The sequence below is a fragment of the Terrapene carolina genome, unplaced genomic scaffold, assembly GCF_002925995.2.
Source record: "Terrapene carolina triunguis isolate 2854851 unplaced genomic scaffold, T_m_triunguis-2.0 Scaffold68, whole genome shotgun sequence".
NCBI lineage: Eukaryota > Metazoa > Chordata > Testudines > Emydidae > Terrapene > Terrapene triunguis.
In genome coordinates this window covers 42,819,819-42,839,924 of record NW_020664419.1, presented here as the reverse complement: position 1 = coordinate 42,839,924, position 20,106 = coordinate 42,819,819, and positions in this window count along the sequence as shown.

The following is a 20,106-nucleotide window of genomic DNA, read 5'->3' as shown; positions in this document are numbered from 1 at the left end:
AGATACTGGACTTATATTTGTACTGCAAGCTTATGGATTGGCTAATTAAGCTGTATAAAGCAACAGAGGGTCCTGTGGCAGATCTGAAGAAGTGAGGTTCTTACCCACGAAAGCTTATGCTCCCAATACTTCTGTTAGTCTTAAAGGTGCCACAGGACCCTCTGTTGCTTTTTACAGATTCAGACTAACACGGCTACCCCTCTAAGCTGTATAAAGCCATGTAGAATAATTTCTCACCTTAGATACAGAGAATGGAATGTTTTCCAATGTGCATTACTTTGCACTTATCAACATTGAATTTCATCTATCATTTTCTTGCCCAGTCACCTAGTTTAGTGATATCCCTCTGTAACCCTTCGCAGTCTGCTTTGGACTTAACTATCTTGAGACATTTTGTAATATCTGCAAATGTTGCCACCTCACTGTTTACCCCTTTTCTAGATCATTTATGAATCTGTGGAACAGCACTGGTCCCAGTACAGAGCCTTGGGGGACCCCACTATTTACCTCTCTTCTTTCTGAAAACTGACCATTTATTCTACCCTTTGTTTCCTATTTTTTAACCAGTTACTGATCCATGAGAGGACCTTTCCTCTTATCCCATGACTGCCTACTTTGCTTAAGAATCTTTGGTGAGGGACCTTGTCAAGGCTTTCTGAAAGTTCAAGTCTGCTATATCCACTGGATCACCTTTGTCCACGACTGTTGACCTCCTCAAAGAATTCTAATAAATGGTGAGGCATGATTTCCCTTTACAAAAGCCGTGTTGACTCTTTCACAACATATCATGTTCATCTATGTGTCTGATAATTTTGTTCTTTACTTTAGTTTCAACAAATTTGCTTGGTACTGAAGTTAGGCTTACTGGCCTGTAATTGCCAGGAATAGCTCTGGAGACTTATTAAAAAATTGGTGCTATGTTAGCTATCCGCCAGTCATCTGGCACCCAAGCTGATTTAAGTGATGGGTTATGTACCACAGTTAATTGTTCTGCAATTTCATATTTGAGTTCCCTCCAAACTCTTCGTGAATGGCATCTAGTCCTGGTAAGTTATTGCAGTTTAATTTTTCAGTTTGTTCCAAAACCTCTTCTATTGACACCCCAACTGGGGACAGTTCCTCAGATTTATCACCTAAACAGAATGGCTCAGGTGTGAGAATCTCCCTTACATCCTCTGCAGTAAAGACAGATGCAAAGAATTTATTTACTTATACACAACAGCGCTATTTTTCTTGAGTGTTCCTTTAGCATGTCAATCGTCCAGTGGCCCCACTGATTGTTTGGCAGGCTTCTTGCTTCTGATGTACTTAAAAAAAATTGCTGTTAATTTTTGTGTCTTCTGTTAGTTGCTCTTCAAATTCTTTTTTGGCACTTTTATACTTCACTTGTCAGAGTTTATGTTCATCTCTAATTTCCTCAGTAGGATTTGACTTTCAGTTTTTAAAAGATGTCTTTTTGCCTCTAACCACATCTTTTACTCTGTTGCTTAGCCATGATGACATTTTTTTTTGTTCTTTTATGTGTTTTTTTACGTGGGGTATACATATAGTTTGAGCCTCCATTATGGTGTTTTTTAAACGTTTCCATGCAGCTTGCTGCCATTTCACTGTTGTGACTGTTCCTTTTAATTTCTGTTTAACTAGCCTCTTCATATTTGTGTAGTTCTCCTTTTTGAAGATAAATGCCACTGTGGTGGGTTTCCTTGGTATTTCCCCCCCTAGATGTTAAATTTAATTACATTATGGTGGCTGTTACTGAGTGGTTCAGCAAAATTCACCTCTTGGACCACATCCTGTGCACCCCTTAGGACGAAATCGGGAATTGTCTCTCCTCTTGAGTGTTCCAGTACTAGTTGCTCCAAGAAGCAGTCATTAATGGTGTCTAGAAATTTTATCTCTGCATCCCATCCTGAGGTGACATGGACCCAGTCAATATAGGAATAATTGAAATCCCCCATAATTGTTGGCTCTTCTGTTTTTGTAGCCTCTCTGAGTATGTCACAATCACCATCACCATCCTGGTCAGGTGGTCGATGGTCAGGTGTCAGTAGTACTGCTATATTCTAATTGTTCAGGCATTGAATTTCTATCCATAGAGATTCTATTGGACTGTTTGATTCAGTTAAAATTTTTACTATATTTAACTCTATGTTCTCTTTCACATATAGTGCCATTCTAGCAAAATGGCATCTACTTTTATTTGGAGAATGTTTACTGAGTGTATCTGGCACTCTTGCTCCCTCTTTAAACTTCCCTGTTTACTTGTGCTTCTGGTTACTTAGGAGCTGGCTTTTCAAACCCCTGTTCTCCAGGAGTTAGCCTCACCCCCTTGTCAGGGGATCCTAAAGGGATCTGGGATCCAAGGATGGCAAGTTAGAGCCTTGTTAGGAAGCTCTAAGCCTTGCCTAGCAGGCGACTAGGTTCAGAACACAGCCCCCCAAACAGACCACACTATAAACTTCAATCAAGCAGGCACACGGCAAGCAAACAAGCACACAAACAAACTGACAACAAACTCATTCAGGGATCACATAGTCGCTCCTCCTTCACCTGCAGAACGCTTTTGCAAAATTCCCCTGTTTGTAGGTCCTGTTCCCTAGCTCACTAGCTTCCTTATTTTAGATATTTCTAAAGCCCCTGTCACCACGGTATCTAAATGTTGAAAAATTAATGTCTCGGGTTGCACCAACTATTGCTTTATAAACATTTAGATTAACTGCCATATTGCGAAGGAATGTGGGAAGGGAACCTACAAAGAGATTAGTTTGTTTCTTAATTGCACTGCAGGGTTACCCTTTTCCTTTCTAGTAGGTCATCCTCTAAGAGATTCTTGGTCATGTCATGGTTGAAACTTTCTTCTTCCTGGGGACAGTGTGCTGCATGAAATACACAGTACCTGGACTAAGTCTAGACACAAAAAGGAAGTGGACGAGGGTTCTGTGACATGACCTCCAGCACTTAGAGACTATTCAAGGATGAGGACCATCGGGATAGAAAAATTATATCAGTCTCTCAATAAAATATGCATTTTGCATATCCACTGTACTACAAGCATTCCATTGATTGTGGAGTATAAGAATAGCCCAGAGGTTGGGTTGTAACTGTAACTGTCCTTTCCCCCCGCTAATTCACTTGATTACCCACCCCCCCCGCAAAATGGATAGATAATAGACAAGTGGCAGTAAAGATTCATTAGCATGAGTGGCCATTTTAGTGTGGTGGAGCATACCTAAGAAAATATGGAGCTGAGAACAATATATTCTTTTTTCTGATCTTATACTAGTCAACCCAGATATGATTGTCTCACAGAATGCAATTGATGAACAAGTTTAAGCAACATTAAAGCATAATTACCCCTCCCTTATGGCACAGACTATGACAGGGTCATTATCCCATTGTCTATAATGAATCCAAGGCTCAGGCACTTAAATAAAGTTACATTCCAAAGTGCGGTTTCAGATCCTTCAGCAGCCTCAACTACATTGAGGTGTTTGTCCAAACTTTTATTGCATTGTTGCAAAGGTTACCAGGGACAGCTGATTTGAAGCTTGTTATAGCAGAGTTGGTGGCGTGTTACCTAATGTTCTGTGATTGATGTAATCCACCAGTTGATGCCTTGAGCATGTATTTGTGGGGATGTTAACCTGAGTCCCTTCAAATCCCTGTTCCTAAAACTATCAAATAGGCTTTTTGAGCGGAAAACTTACAAGAAGATGGAGACAACCAGAGCCACGAATTTTATTAATGGGTTTTCTAAAAAATGTGAACGTATAGTTACAGTAAATGGCAACATCAAGCCATTTAGAAGTGTTTCAGTCTTTTAATTGTTCAATCTGTATAGGGTAATTATTCAGTGTGCATTTACTTTTCTATTCACTATTTCAAGTAGTGTCACTTATCCTGGACCCGCCTCTTGTTCTGTAAAAGAGACTGATGCTGTTTTACATTTTCCAACAAATTGCTTCACTCCCAGATTTGAAATTAAACATACAGAAAGTAGGTGGGGATAAAATTACATGATCTTTTAGAATATACATACAAAAATACTTGTTCCTGCTCCTACTCCACAACATTACCCACACTGTCTGTTTTTATTAACCTTTACCAATGGAGTCTGTTTTTATTAACCTTTTCCAATAGCTTTCCTATAGTCTAACATTTTCAACAACTAGCCTCCCAGGTGTTCATCTTCCTCCCCTTGCAAGATGCTATAGGCAAAGGTGGTGCAAATTGCACAATATCTACATATTTCTGGTTTGATAGAAAAAGAATCCAAGAGTGATAACTTTAGTTTGTTGTTTGTAACACCAATTGCTGCTTAGTGATGGGGCCTGAAAATAATGCAGATGGAGGTTAACTGGATTTTTTCTATGGTAATCTGGGAGTACAGCTTACTCCTTGGTATTTGTGTATGTGTTTCCATTCCTAATTCTTTCTCCTCTGTTATATGAAATATGGCAATTAAATCCCTTTTCTCCCTAGCTCTGAGCCATTCTCAACTTTAATGTCTAATCCTCTCTGCAACAAGAAACAATGAGACAGTATTGGTCAGCATGATAGGCAGTGGTCTCTACACAATAGAAGACTAACCATTGTCAGGTTTTAGTAGGTATCACAGTAAAGGAGAGTTTTAAGGAGGGATTTGAAGGTTGCTATCTGTAAAACTTGTGCTGTGTTAGTGTGATGGAATTATCACCTATCAATGTTTTGTACGGTACAGCTAATGCTATGGTACCATATGGATTACACTCTTCATTTCATTTTTATTTTGTTTAATATTTCCCGAGAACTTAATTACAAAAATTTAAAAATGCATGAAAATCAGTGGAAATAATTAACTTCACAGTTTTCTTGGTAATTATCAGGTTTAATATTGGGAGACAGGAGGACAGAAACAACAACAAATTGAGAAAAATAAGAGTAGTAACCCTCATCCACATTCATGCAGTAATGTACCCTGCAAGCATATATGTTGCAATAACTCATGAAGTAGTGGCTCTCAAACTACGCAGTTTTAGGACATTGTCACCTAGTCAAATGTATAAAATTCTGGGGGGGGGGAAATTAATTTAGCACGAAAAATATTTTTTCTGTATCAAAAAAGTATGTTGGGTACAAATGTATCCCAAACATATTGCATTGTTATCCTGTATTTTTAGTAATTCTATGCACATGCTTGCTGCTAATGAGAGTATCTTGAATTGTAATAGCGGTAACTATGTCTTCCCCACTAAGCAAGCTGTTTTTTTTTTTTAACATAAATGCAATTTGCATACGCATTTGTGAGGTAATGTTGTACCCCACAAGTATATATGTTGCGATAACTCATGAACTAGTAGTAACCCAACTATGCTGTTTTAGGCCATTGCTTATGCTAATTGCTTATGCATTGCAGTGACAGAGGTTGCTGCATATTGTCACCTGAGGGATATGGTACTCTAGGGATGTGTGAAAATTGCATATAGGCTCACACTGAATGAGACTTCTTTCAATTTGCAAGTTAAAGAAAGTTTTTCACCTAAAACGTTAAGGAATTGATCTTAGTTTCTGAATGCATTTGGGGCCCAAGCTTCTCTGGAGACACAGTTAATGTAACTTTTTTATCGACATTGGATGAAGGTTAAAAGTAAAAGAAGTTTAGAGCTGTGGTTTATTTTTTCTTTTCTTTTAAAAACAGCAGGGGAAGGGGATGGGGCTCTGTGTCCTGGTGCTGTGCTGCAGGGCAGGAGTCAGGTAGGGGCTCTTGCTGGCAGGGGAAGCGGATGGGGCTCTGTGCCCTGGGGTCAGGATGGGGCTCTGCCAGTCAGGGGAAGGGCTCCTTGTCCATCTTGCTCCCCCACTGTGCAAGGACAGTGGACAGGGCCTATCTGAAATGCTGGGGTCAGGACGGGGCTCTGCCCAGCAGGGAGAACACTACTCAGAGGGTGCAGCCGTCCACTCCCTAGGGACCTGTCACTGGTCTCAGCTACTGGGACTAAGCTTCCCTGCCTGTCTTGCTCCTCTACTGCACAGCTGCAGTAGCCATCGACTGGCACTCACCCTCCTCTATGCAGGTATGGCAGCGAGAAGGGAGCTGGGTCCAGCTAGTGCTGGCAATAGCAAAGTTCAGGTTAAAATAGGTAGAGCCCAAATACTGGATTTTCCTAAACTCAGGAGTGTTTTGGAGAAATTTGGTAAAAACCAAAACCAAAGCGCCCTACACATGGATTAGTCACCTTTTATGAATCCCATAGAATAGTTAACTAGAAATGCCAAAAATAACCACTGTTTATGCCCAAGATTCTAAATAACTTTCTAAGGCAAAATCTCTTCTCTTTGAATTAAGAAGATATGTGACTTTGCTGTCAGTACAGCTTGGGATATGTGCAGTGAAATTAAATCAGTGCCCAGTGTGCCAACATACAGAACTTTCAAAACGCAACAAAAACGTTTCCTCTTTGTTCTTTTTTCCTCTTCCCTTTGTGTTACGTCTCTGTGACTTTGTTTCATTGTAGAGCAATGAAAGTTAAATCTGTGAATCTGTGTGCAATACCCATCTTTCAAATCAACTGTCCTTTTTAAAAAAATGGAGTTAAAGATAGGTACAGATATTTGTAAAATGACTACAGGAAGTTTTGACTGATGTGCTCAGTGAAAAAAAAAAATCCTGCCTTGTGCTTCGCTCTGGGCTGTAGACAGCACATAGCAAAACAAACAGCATACTGTCAAAACAAACTAGAAAAGCCCATCAAGCTCAGTAGTCTGATGGGTGTTGTGTAGGAAGAAAAATATATAACCTGCCTCCATAAATGAAGGGCATCTCTGAGTCTGAGGTATCTAAATATTTCCAAACCTATTTGGACCATCTCCAGTTAAAACCAAACAATTTTAGGGTTGTTTTAGACTGGAGAGCCTATTGAAAACTGATTATCTTTAAATAGGATTACACTCAGTTAATATGAGAACATGCACATTACAATATCTCAAAAAATCAAAAGTTCCAATTTGCTCACTACATGTAAATCCAATTCAAAATATTTCCATAACATATATCCGCTGGATGTTACACTATTTGTATGTCACTCTAGAATGGATTAACTCCATGACAGGCTAGTCTCAGTTTTTCTGCATTTGGTGTTTTTAAACAGTTTATATTTGTTATCATATCAAAGACAGGCTTGCAGTTTTCAAAAGGAAGAAGAGAACACAGCGCCCAAGGCTCTTCCAGCATTACATTTCTTATTCCATTTTATCTTTCTTGGTTTTGACTAATGTCAGTAACAGCTACTGGTAATAAACTGCTTGTTACAGCTTGCTCTTGCCTTCAAGCACTGGCTTTGATACATTGTCAGCCAATTGGAAGCATTTCCTGATTACATTTCCAAATTGCTTGTTTATTGATCGAAAGTTAATAAAGCAAAAGACAACTTTACGGCTTAAATTAAATGAAAGGTTCCTTTGATGTTCAAATTATCCAATCAACCGACATGCAATGAAATGTAAGCATTTGAAAGTTTTATCTGGAAAGAAAAATGTAGGAGATAAATGGATTCTAGCACAGACACAGTATCTAAGTGCTAATGAAAAATACCCATAACTTTAACATGGAGATTTCATTTACTGTCTGTCAAAAAGTAAGTGGTGCTGGATTTTATTATGTGTAAATACCTGAAAACATGGAAGTGCAAATACAGTATATCTGTCTGACAAACTACAATTCCTGGCTGCAGGTATATTTGGTTTGCTGTAATAAACAAAATGCTATAAATTATAATCCCCTCAAGAGGCTGGCATTTGCCTGTTAATCTATTTGCTTCTGGTGTTCCACTGAAAGTGTTGTGCTGCTGTCAACCATTAACGTTCCATTAAAATTAACAGGATATTGGGGCATATCTGTTAAGTTCAGCAGTGCAAAAGATTTCATTCTGTCTAAAGGTACCCATACAAGTGGTTAACATTATGTCACCAATTCAAGAGCTTTTACTGACATGATGACCTTAGCTTAAACCATCCAGGAATCATTCAAATCCTTTAGGTCATTATTAGGTTCGAGAGGTTAAGCACTTCCAGTGCTATAACTTTTCAGAGGCAACCACTTTCATTACTGTTTAACCACAGTGGGACAGTGTTATGGATACAAATACTATATACAATAAAAGCAAAAGGCTAGATTCACAAAAGGAAATTAGTCATTGCAATGCCTAGCTCCTAGGTACCCTGCCACCCAGCGGAATTCACAGCTGTGCATGGTATGGGGAGAATTAGGCAGCTAAGAAGAGGATTCACAGAAGCCAGCAAGCTGAATGGGGAGCTGCCTACACCAGCTAGGAGTAAAATGCAGAGGAAAGGGGTGGGGCTTAGGGCTAAGAGCCACGGGCCCTCTTCTGGCTCTCAGCCATGGGCCCTCCCCTGGAATTAGGCATTTAAGCCAGGCAGCCCTATCTCATGAAAAATCAGAGAGGAAAAAAGTCCCACACCCCATTATCGTCAATAGCCCAGTGGCTAGGGCACTCACCTGGGTGGCGCGTTTTCAAATTCCTGCTCAGCCTGATAACTCAGCTGGGATGTGGGAGGGTCAGGTTCAAGACATAAGAACATTGGAACATGGTTCCAATGAATATTTAATTATGTATAAAACAGGAGAGCTTGAGAGTGCCCCACCCCATAGCCTGGCACTTAGAGTATCAGGGAGGTGGGAGACCTGGCTTTAAGTCCCTGGTCCACATCAGGTAGAATGGGAATTTATACCTGTCTTCCATATCCCAGCACAGTGTTCTAACCACTGATGTAATGGAAAACATACACTCCCTGCCCCAAAAAAGATCATTCCCACCTGTCTTTTGTGCAGCTTAGATGTGTCGAGATTAGTCCCAGCAGTTGCGATAGGCAGGGAACTGCCTAGCTTGGGAATCCCACTGGGGTTTTGGTGTGAGCGAGGGGACCTAGCAGCTTGGTGAGGTTACGCTTTGGGCATGTTTGTGCTTGTCCCCCAGTGGAAATTTCGGTGTCTATAAGGTTAGGTGACATCTGGGTGGTGGTTTTGTGACTGTCAATGGCATCTAAATGTTGGATTTAGGCACCTAAAGAGGCACCTATGCACTTCAGCCCCTTTGTGAACCTAGCCCAAAGACACTACACTAAGTTATCTATCATCTCTGATAAACAAGGACACATTTCAAGGTATGTCCATTCCAGAGCTCAGACTAAAAGCAAAAATATTAGCAGCTTAATTCTATGATTTAGATGCATTTTACCAGCGTAATCTTGGAAAATGCATTTTCTGGGAAAGTGTATAATTATACCAAAGCTGAATACATTACGTATTTTCTGTGCTTTATTCTGCATGAGAGCATACAGTTCACACAAAAGGAGCAAGACTGACCAGCAAATGAAAAGCATAAGGGTCCAGATAATTTTCACAAATTTACTACTAATGGAACACTTAGAATATGCACCAAAGTTACAAGTATAATATCTGCAGGATGAAAGGCTAGCAAATGTGTATGTTACTATGTATCTTACTATGTTGGATGGTTTCATCAAAATATACTATTTATGGTTTATATTACAGTAACGCATCCTTCATCATATTTCCTCCTCCTGGCTCTAAGGCCTGTGTGAAGGATCGCCAAGGCAGGAAATAAAGGATTCCTCATTATGGCCAAATCATTGTTTCTTTTCTTTTATGCATGGATCCAGAGCCAGTTGTAAGGTATGTAAAAAGAGCTGTTGCAGGTGGGCACCCCTGCTTGTGGTGCTCAAAGTATAAAGGTTGGGCATGGAGGGCTAGGCAGTAAAGCAATGTTTTAAAACAGAATATAGAAGTAGTGAGAGTGATGGTAGAGTCATGGGCATGGGGGAGAAGCAAGGAAGTCTACTGATCGGGTAGGGGAGGAATTAGGGTGACCATATGTCCTGTTTTGGGCCCAACAGTCCCTTTTATAAGCCCTGTCCCGCCACCCTGACTTTTTTGGCAAAAGTGGGCATTTGTCCTGTTTGCTCTTGCCGACTTGCTCTGGGACAAATGCCCATTTCTGTTAAGGGGGGGCAGAGCTCGTGGGGGGGGGCAGGCAGGGTTCTAGTGAGCCCAGCCTCACACAGGGGGCAGTCAGGGTTCCAGCAACCTCTGCCTTGCATGGGTTTTGAGAGCTCTCCATGCAGCAGCAAATGGTACAAGTCTGTATGTAATGATGCATGAGGTCCCAACATGTCAGGCTTAAACCTGCCAATTTCTTGCAATGAAAATACTAATTGAAATAGATTCATAAGAGCTGGAACTCACTCTGCCAAAAGTAGTCTGTTGAGTGCCTTGACACAGCCGCACACAACTTCTCTGAAGACCCTAGAGTAAAACATGGCTAACAAGTGTAGCCTATATCAAACCAGAAGAAATCCTTAATGTGATTAGGATTTGGTCTTCAGAGCAACAAGGGAAATCTGGATTGTGATTTCTCTCTCTAATGACGTGCATGTAAATATAGATAGATACATTTGGAATGCTCTGGATAAAAGAGTAATTGGATTGATTAATAAAGAATCCATACTGTGTATGTCATATATAGTGGTAATGGTCAGGATTCCGGATTTATATAGTTTTTTATAAAACTTTTTAAAAAAATCAATGCAGTGAGATTGCTATTAAAATGTCAGCATTTGCCAACAGATGCCACACAGCTATTTCCTCAGAGAAAAATGTGATATCTCACTGTGTGATAACTGTTGAAAAGCTGACTTCATAATGGTGACGCATTGTAATTAAGCCCATATTCTGGTGTCCTCTAGCTCTCTGTTACAGCCCTGGCCCTGGACCTGTCCTGGCTCCCCTAACCTCGTGGTGGGCATATTCCTCCTTCTTTTCCTATCTTTGTCTGAAAAGAAAAGTTGCAGCAGCCTGCTTGTTCATGGTTGGATGGTTTAGACACAACAAATCCTGCATTTTGGCAGGAGGTTAGATTAGGTGACTCTGGCAGTCCCTTCTAACTCTATGATTCTATGAGCTCTACCATCAGGGATCAGAGCACCCCTTCTGCTCCCATGACAACTAGAGACAATAATGCTGCAGCTGCAGTACCATTTGGTGACCAGGAGAGGCACTGCAGGCAGTAGCAAATTGGTTCTACTTCCCCTACTGGCAACAATATCGGTTTCAGCAACAGCAACTCAAAGAATTGGGTAACTCCACCTCTGTCATTGGGAATAATACAAGAGAAATCTTTCCTCAATATCAGAGGTGGGGAGAAATGCAGTAGTGCCAGCTCCAATGGTTCAAATCTCATGAGTCAGTCCCCGCTCCACCACCAAAAAATCATGAGATTGGCTTTAAAATCATGAGTTTAAAAAAAAAATTGAGGGTTTTTTTTTTAAATTGATTTCTGCTGTTTGAGCCTTTAGGAGTCATGTTTTCAAGATTTTTTCCATAAGTATGGGGGCTAGAAATTTACTTTTTAAAAAATGAAAGCTGCGATTCTCACAAAATCACATGACTCCTGGAGTTTTGGCTTTAAGACAAACACAACTATCACAAGACTGACAACAAAATGTAAGAAGCTGGCAATGCTACACATGGCACTGTTTTGCAGGTTTTCCCTGGAAATAAGTTATGACTCTGTAGTTTGAGTCCTTCAAAACCTGCTCAGTGGGCGCTTTGGGGAAATGCTGTTAGTCCCAAAGCCTCATTTGGAAAGTTGAGCTTGATTTGGGCCTATTGCCATTTCCTTAAAATCTGGAGAACTTATACTGATTTCCCCATTTGTTAAGAATCAAAATATGTCAGAAAGCTACTGATTAAAAAAATTACAATTTGTAGAATGGAGAGGGTAGGGTTGTTTTTTTCTTTTGTTTTGGGTTTTTTTGTTTTGTTTTTAGTTATACCCTATTTCAAGCAATAGATTAAATCACTCAGTCCAGGAGCTCTTTCTCCTGTCAAAATCTGTATTAATTGACTTACTGCATATGTGCATCAGCCATTTTTAGTTAATTGAGCCCTAAGCAGCCATATTATTTTTTATAAAAAGTAAATATCCCCTGTGGCCATTTAGCTACCAAATGTTATTATTGTTAATAACTTCACAGTGGAAGAGCTGCAATTAATGGAGACATATAGGACTTTCTTCATGAAATGTAGGGATATTGTGCATGTTATCAGCACCAAGTTCCCTGTACTCTGGCATTCTGCACCATACAATCCATGACTTTCCAGAAGTGTGAATCTTGGTCCTATAATTTGCTCTCCTCAATCACTTTCAAGCTAATTTGCTAATAGCACTTGAGGAGTATCTTTCAGAACAATGACACAAATGACAGGGGGAAATATTTAATGATGTTCTTGCTGTTTATAAATAACAATCCTGCTTACTATGATCTCCTAGTTTTGATAAGCCTTTGTATTTTTAAGTATAATATTACATTCTTGGGTGGAAATAATTCTTCCAGGTAGTATTACATATTTTAAACATTAAAACTGTTCAAAAACTGCAATTTATATGTTTTTGACAGTAACCCCCTCTATCTTCTGGCAAATTATTTCCTTCTTAACCACAGATCAAACATGTATTAGACTTAATGGTGTAGTTAAATTTAATTCTAAAACAAGTGCAATACCAGAGGCAATTTGAAACTCAGGCCATTAATTGGATTCCATTTTTGTTTAATTTTAGGGAGAATAAACTGCTAAGTATCCTACAGATGACAGAAGCTACTATACGCAACATTAACCTTTCCCCTGCCACATTGCAGATGTGCCTGGGGTTGCCGTTTTAACATATTTACAAATACACTGTTGTCATTAGCAACTTGGGGGGCACAATACTGCATACTATGTATGCATAAAGCCACAGGAGTGTCCTTTTGTTTGATCTATACTGGTTGGAAATCTTATATCACTCAAGGAGTTAACCTGCTTAAACACACGTGTGAATTTTAGCCATCAGGGATTTTCGTTTCCATCTAAGAGATTCTTTTAAAGGCCTGACATCTCCTGAAAGGCCAAGCTATAAAATAAAAAAGTCCAAATTTCCTCCTCTCTCCCCAACGCTTCTGTCCCTTTCTTATCCTATACCTGGGAATGTAAAATTTTCTTTTATTTAAGACAGAGCTTCACTATTTCTAATGTACTTTACACCTGTTTAGCCACTATGCAGTAGCGGGCAAAGCATTTTTCTTGTATCATTTGTCACATAATCACAATAGAAACATTTAGGCATTCCAGAACTTTGAAAGATTTTTAAGCTCTGTAATACATTCACTGAGAAAATGTTTCACAATGAAATAATAAAATGGGGTTTCAACTAGAAAAAAAATGAGATAAACTAGTCTAGGAAATAAGTAAAAATTATACATGCAGGCAACCCACTGATCAAATATTTCTTAGGGCTATTGTGAGTCTATCAAGGATACTGAGCCAGTGATAAAGAAATTACTGAAGAGTGATTTACTGTGTTGTTTAAGACTCATGTTAGAAAGATTGTTTTGCTCACAGCAATGTGCTGGGTCTGTTTTATTTTATGATTAGTTAAAAGCTGTGGGAGAACTTTGCATGTGTACTGGAAACTGAAACCTTAGTGGTTTATTTATATTATTGGCTATGCTTACTTTAAAACTGTCAACAGAAAGTATTAATCACACTAAAAGAAGCTTAGCTTTACAAATATTTCTTCTGCCAAGTGTCACAATCAATGCTGGATAATGTTACAGTGTAACCTGGCCAACACTACATTTTTAAAGAGGATGTCAGCACTGTCTCAGGATACGGCCATTTCAATTGTGGGCTTTTGTCATTCAGGTTGAGTCTTCTGTCCATTGATTCATGGAATTGAGATAGTTAATGTACAAAATGACACATAAGCACTAAGGTTTGCTAAACTTTTGGCCACTGTTTGGGATACTCTTGGATTGTTTTGCTCCATTTGAAAAGAAGAAATTAATAAAGTAGGTCCTTTGTTCCATCAGTGATTCATTGCTCAGGACCAGATTTTTGGCCCTAAATAGGGGTTATTCCCATATAGGGGACTGACACTTTCTCAACTACCAGTGCCCCTGAATCCTCCATGGGAGTGGTCAGGGAGGGACACAATTGAGCTTTGGGAGAACCCAATGCAAGTTAATTAGATTGTAAGAACCAGATCTCAAAGGTACGTAGATGCCTAACTCCTACTGATGTTAATGGGAGTTAGGTGCATAAATACTGTTGGGGATCTGAGCTTAGGCTTTTTGGGGCAGGGACCATCTGTACTTTGAGTCTTTTACAGTGCTGAGCACGTCAGTGCTATCACATAGTAAATAATGATGAGGATGATCACACTATGGACTAGTTCAGTATTAACTTATATTGTGATTCTCCATAGGGCTGAGAGAAGATGATGCCACTGCAAGTGATCATGCCTGTTCATTCCCTGACCTACCCCATTCCTACAGATTACCTGCCTAGGGGATTTCACAGATTTGGGGGGTGGGGTGGGGGGGTTGAAGAATAGCCTGCCTTAAAGCCAACCTCCCATCTATCTGTATTTCCCTACACCAATCGATTACCCTTTGCTTCCTTCTGTTTCTAAAAGCAGAGAGGGGCCTTTGGCACTAATTAAGCACTACCACTCCAGAAGAATTTAACGGGACTCTTTTCACACTTATACTTTCTTCACTTATACCTTCTTTCACTTGCATCATTCCGGCATGCAAAAGGACAAGTGGGAATTTTCCTGTGTGTCTATTTTTTGTATGGAAAGCAGGGTGATTTTTTTTCCCACCTTCTTGATTCAAACCCTTAAAATATTCCTAAATTTTGTAAAATGAATTCCTCACTGACTTCCTGAAATGAAAGGGAGTCTAAAAGTGACTGTCTTTCATCTTTAGTGGAAATCATTTTTAATTCCTTCCCTTAGCACTGGTTGAGGAGTGTGCTTCACTGAGATTACATTAAAAAAAAGTCAAACAAGCCACACACTTGAAAGAAAGTTTGGAGTTGCTCTTCAGTAAGTGTAACTTCTAATTAAATAATAAATATCAGTAAGTTTGCTTCCTATAGTGTTTCCATTTAACTAAAAACAGTAAGTTACCAAAGGTTCCTGATGAGTTTCAAAAAAACTTTAATGAGTGGAGTTAGTCTGCGTTTGACATACTTTGTGCAAACTTCATTTTACTCTTCATGGTTTTAGCTTTTGCAGGATTATTGGTGAAGAGTTTAATCATGACACTAGAGCCACTTTTGTTTCTAGACTGCTTCATTGTGGCTCAGGCTTTGAGTTTAATCTTTTGCTCTTGTCTATATTTGCAATATCAGTCTGTTAACCTCACTCAAATGAGCATGCGCAATACTGACAAAAACGTAGGGAGGGCTCTCAGAGGCTAATTGACACCAGCATGGCAGCAAATCAGCATAAATGGCAAACAGACATAGCTTAAGCTCTGGAATGCTTGCCCTCTAATAACAGACATTTCCAGGCTTTGGAACATGATGGATGTACCCAGCAGGGATAAATTACTTCTCTCCACAGCATGACTGTGCCTAGGAGACACATGATCTGCCTTGTGTACTTTTATCTTTCACTATACCTTGCAGATTCGGAGCAGAACAAACATATAAATGTTCTTGTTTGTCTGCCTCACATAAAAGAACACACACTACCACCCCATTCTTCACAATTCAGGGCTATGCCCAGTGAACTGGATGCTTGTCTTTTCAGGCAAGTGCACAACTTGTTTCACTGATGCTGTCAGGTTTACTCTGCTATGCTTTAGTTATTCCTCTTGGGCCAATATCTAACATGGGGCTGCCTGACAGCTAATGCATGATGTCAGCTCCTGCTATATGAGTTTGACTATGCAGGTTCTCATTCTGCAAACACATACATATGTGAGTAACTACAGTTTATAAATATTTTAGCTGTTTAAACACCAAGGAGGGATCTGAATAGTTTATGGTGTTGAAAAAAAAATAGAGTTGTGATATTTATTTCCCTGAATGTATAATATATAACTTGGGTGTCCATCCTATGCCCTGCTGGCCTGTTCTAGTAGGAGAAGTGAGACGAAATTAAGAAAAGAAAAATTTTGGCTAAAGATCACTGACAACCTTCTTACCTATTAGGCTGTGCATAGTCTCCACAGGGAAGTAATCCATGGTTACATTTAAATCTAGTCAGGAGAGAACACTAGAAAATGTACAAAAGGGAATAATCCTGAAGTGTCAGGGAGAAGGACTAGATGATCTAATAGCCTTCTTTATCTCTACGTTCTATGATTCTGAGGCTCTGGTCTGGATGATACTTTGATTTAAGGGCTGGTCTTCACTATGGGGAGATCAATGCTGCTGCAATTGATGCAGCGAGTGTCGATTTAGCGGGTCTAGTCAAGACCTGCTAAATCAATGGCAGAGTGCTCTCCAGTCAACCTCGGTATGCCACCTTTCCTGGAAGAGTAAGGAAAATGACCAGAGAGCATCTCCCATTGACGGAGTGCTGTGAAGACACCGGGGTAAGTCGAGCTAAGCTACGTCGACTCCAACTACGTTATTCACATAGCTGAAGTAGCGTAACTTAGGTCGACTTACCCCAGTAGTGTAGACAAGCCCTTAGGCTAGAGCTACCAATGGCACCTTGAGAAAAAAATATTTTCTCAATACTCTATAGAAAAATGACAAATCAATAGTTTAAGACTCATTTTATACCCACCATTGCATGTACTATTGTAGTAGTCCATTTATGAATGACTTTTTTTATATAAAACCTTATACTTCAGGGTAGAAGCCGATCAGTTTAATAGAGGTTTGTATTTCCATATTTTGTCCATTACAGTTGTTCCTGGCACTTGGGTTTTGAAACATTTTGTATTAGCCACTGTTAGTTAACAAAATATCAGACTAGATGGAGAACTGATCTGATAGGTATGTCGGTTGCTCTGTTCCTATGAAAGTCATTGTCCAAGTACATTCTTGCACTGGCAATAAACAAAGCCAAAATATGAGATGTCTTTATCTAAAACTGAATCTTCTCTCCCAAATGCTATATGTTTCTTCATGTCAGACAGAAGCCAACTGCTAAGGGCCAGACTCTATAGAGAAGTATATCAGCTCCTTTTCTGGGGCTGATTTTTCTTATTTTTTACTGTAGAGTATTAAGGCTATGCTAGAATATGAAAAAGGAATATTTATGGAAGACAGAGTACTCCCCAAATTGACTTCTGTGGACATTTATGGGTACATTTTACCAGACTGGAGTGTTCCATTATGACTACTTCAGGTATAAGAACAGCGAGTCAAAATTTGAGCACCGTTCCCATGAACCAAATGATCAAGGGGCTGTTCATTTTTAACATTTGGATCAGTGATTAAGGGTTTGGTTAAGTTCTGATTAAACATCTTGGTGAGGCAAAGAAACATATTTTATAGCCTTTTCTGGGGTTTTGTAGGTGTAAAGTGCTGTGTCTGCCATTTAATGGCCAGGTACTAGAACACTGATATCCATTCATTTTGTATTACAAACCACTACCATAAGCAACATAGGAACTGGGACCTGACATGTGCTGATACCAGCAGCTCTATTACGCGAGCCAAAAGAGTGCCGTTTTTGTCTGGCTTAACCAGTTTAAGATGTATGGAGCTTCTCTCAATTGGAAAGGTCTCTGTATAACCCACATAAAGGATACATGAGCTGTTGACAAAATGGCAACATCATTGATAATCTGGTTGGGCGACAGTTTAAAAAAAAGTTAGGCTACCAAAAGTCCAAAATTATGCTGACAATGCCAGGATATTATTTATGAAAATATTTATTTCAGCATAGTCCAAAGAGTTCAGTAGTACACACAATATAAATGTGTCCCTCTCGGGGAAAAAAACTCCCTAAAACAAAATACCAAGTGAACTCCTAAATCACAGATAATATATTTTACAGGGAAGAAAATAGCCTTAATTTAGGAGGGAAGTTTTTAGTTCTTTGTCTCCATTGAGCAATCTCAGAAGCTCTCTCAGAACTCTGTGGGTTTCAAGCTGTCTGACTCTGTCTCTCATCTAATCCATCTAAATATTTTCTACTGTATTAATCACTGTATTTATCTGAGTACTGTGAAACCAATCTTTAGGAGGAATAGAACCCCAGCGTACGACTCCCCGTCCCCAAATCCTCAAACAACAATTACTCATATCCCTCATAGTTTCCTGCCTCATTTCATCATAAAAACCTTTACCAGATGGCTTCTTCCAAGATCTCTTAAACTAAAGAGAGAGAGAGAGAGGGAGAGAGAGACTGCATTTGTCAAGTCTTCAGATAAAATAGTGACCTTCTATATACCCTCCTGTCAGCATAATGGCCTGCATCCATGAGGGGACCTAAGCAGTGTGACGCTAGGAATCATAACATCTAATTTTAGGTGCACAAAAAATCACTAGAGCAACAATGTGATCCACAAAGCCTGAGTTAAGTGCCCAGGCTCCCTATACAATGAATGGGGAAAGATAGGCACCATGGGTAGTGAGTATCATAGGCTGGGGGAGGCTGTACCTCCCCAAACAGCCAGGCGTGACCACGCCCATGCTCCACCTCCAGGTCCCCCTCTGTGGCTCCCCCACCCACCATGCAGTGGCCCCGATTTGGGCTGGGGCCACGCAGCCTGCCTTCCTGGCACTCCGCAGATCAGGAGTCTGGGGCCGCGCAGCCTGCCCTCCTGGCACTCCGCAGCTTGGAAGTCTGGGTCCGTGCAGCCCACTCTCTCAGTGCTGGGGAGGCTGGGGCCGCGCAGCCTGCCCTCATGGCACTTTGGGGCTAGGGAGGCTGCGGCTGGTTCCGCCTGCCCTCTCAGCGCTCCGGGGTTGCGGGGGGGGGGGGGGGGGGGCCGGCGGGGGGCGGGGGCTGGTGGTCGCAGTGGGGGGGCTTTGGGCTTCAGCGGGAGAGTGGAAGAGGTGGGGCCTCTGCGGAAGGGGCAGAACTTGGGGGCTAGCTTCCCTCAGCCAGCGGTTCACATGCTGCCCATGATAGGCACTTTAGAATGGGATCCACAAAAGCCAGCATGCTGGGCGGGAGCTAGAAAATGGGAGCTGCTGATGAGGGGGCCCTTTTAAATCACTGGTTCCGGTGCAGCTGCTTCTTTTGTCCTCCCCCGTCGGTGGCCCGGGGGGAGGGCAAAAGGGGCAGCGACATTAAAGTGCTGCCACGGCAGGGCTTTAAGGAGGGTCCTTTGGCGTGCCAGGACTTTAACGTCGGCTGTATATGGGCCGGTACCGGCTTCTTACTGGTACGCCGTACCAGACCATACAGGCCTACTTTTATCCCTGAGAAAGAGCCTTCTCTTCCCATTTTGTGTGGAGGTAGCCAGCCTCTGAGTACACCTACCAGATTAGGTTCCAGAGGTGAGTTAGGTGGAGAGCACCTATCTTCCCTTGGCTCATGGATCACTCTGGGGCTTAGGTGGGAGCTAGGCGCCTGGATGTCTAGATTGAGGAAGTAGTGTGCATGCCCAGAGGCCAAATCATAGGCACCTAGAGAACTTTTACTGAAAAAACATAGGTGCTGAGTGAGTTTAGGCACCTACAGGGTTAGGAGCAGCCAGGATGGGGTTTCATGGATCGCAGTGGTACTTAAATACTTTTGTGGATCTGGGCCAACATATCTGCTACTCAGCTCCCATCAATGATGGATCCTCCAAGACACCTGAGGACCTTAGTGTTCCAAAGCCAGTCCTGGACTTCTAGCAATAGGACAGGATAGGAGGACAAATAAACTGCTAGCAAGAGGAGAAAAGCCACATAAAACATACTCTTTCTACTGAAGCAGTGGCACGGCCTCTAATGGTAAAGGACTCACCATCAACTCCTAATAGATTGGCTCCATCATGGTACTAATCATTTGAGGCCACATTTTAAAATTTAGGGATACTTATGCTACCTACAAATCTCATGTTGGTGCAAATGGATAGTTCAGCAATTTCCTGATCAGGGGCAAGGCCACAGTAACCCAGCCCCTCCACAACTCAGGTGGCCACAGCCACGATTTTCAAACTGGGTATCTGAATTTCAAAAGCTTGTAGCACCCATTGACCTTAATGGGAGCTGCTGAGTGCTCAGCACTTGTGAAATTTGGGCTACTGGGTTAGGTGCCTAAACGTGGACTTCGGAGCATAACTGTAGGTATCAAATTTTGA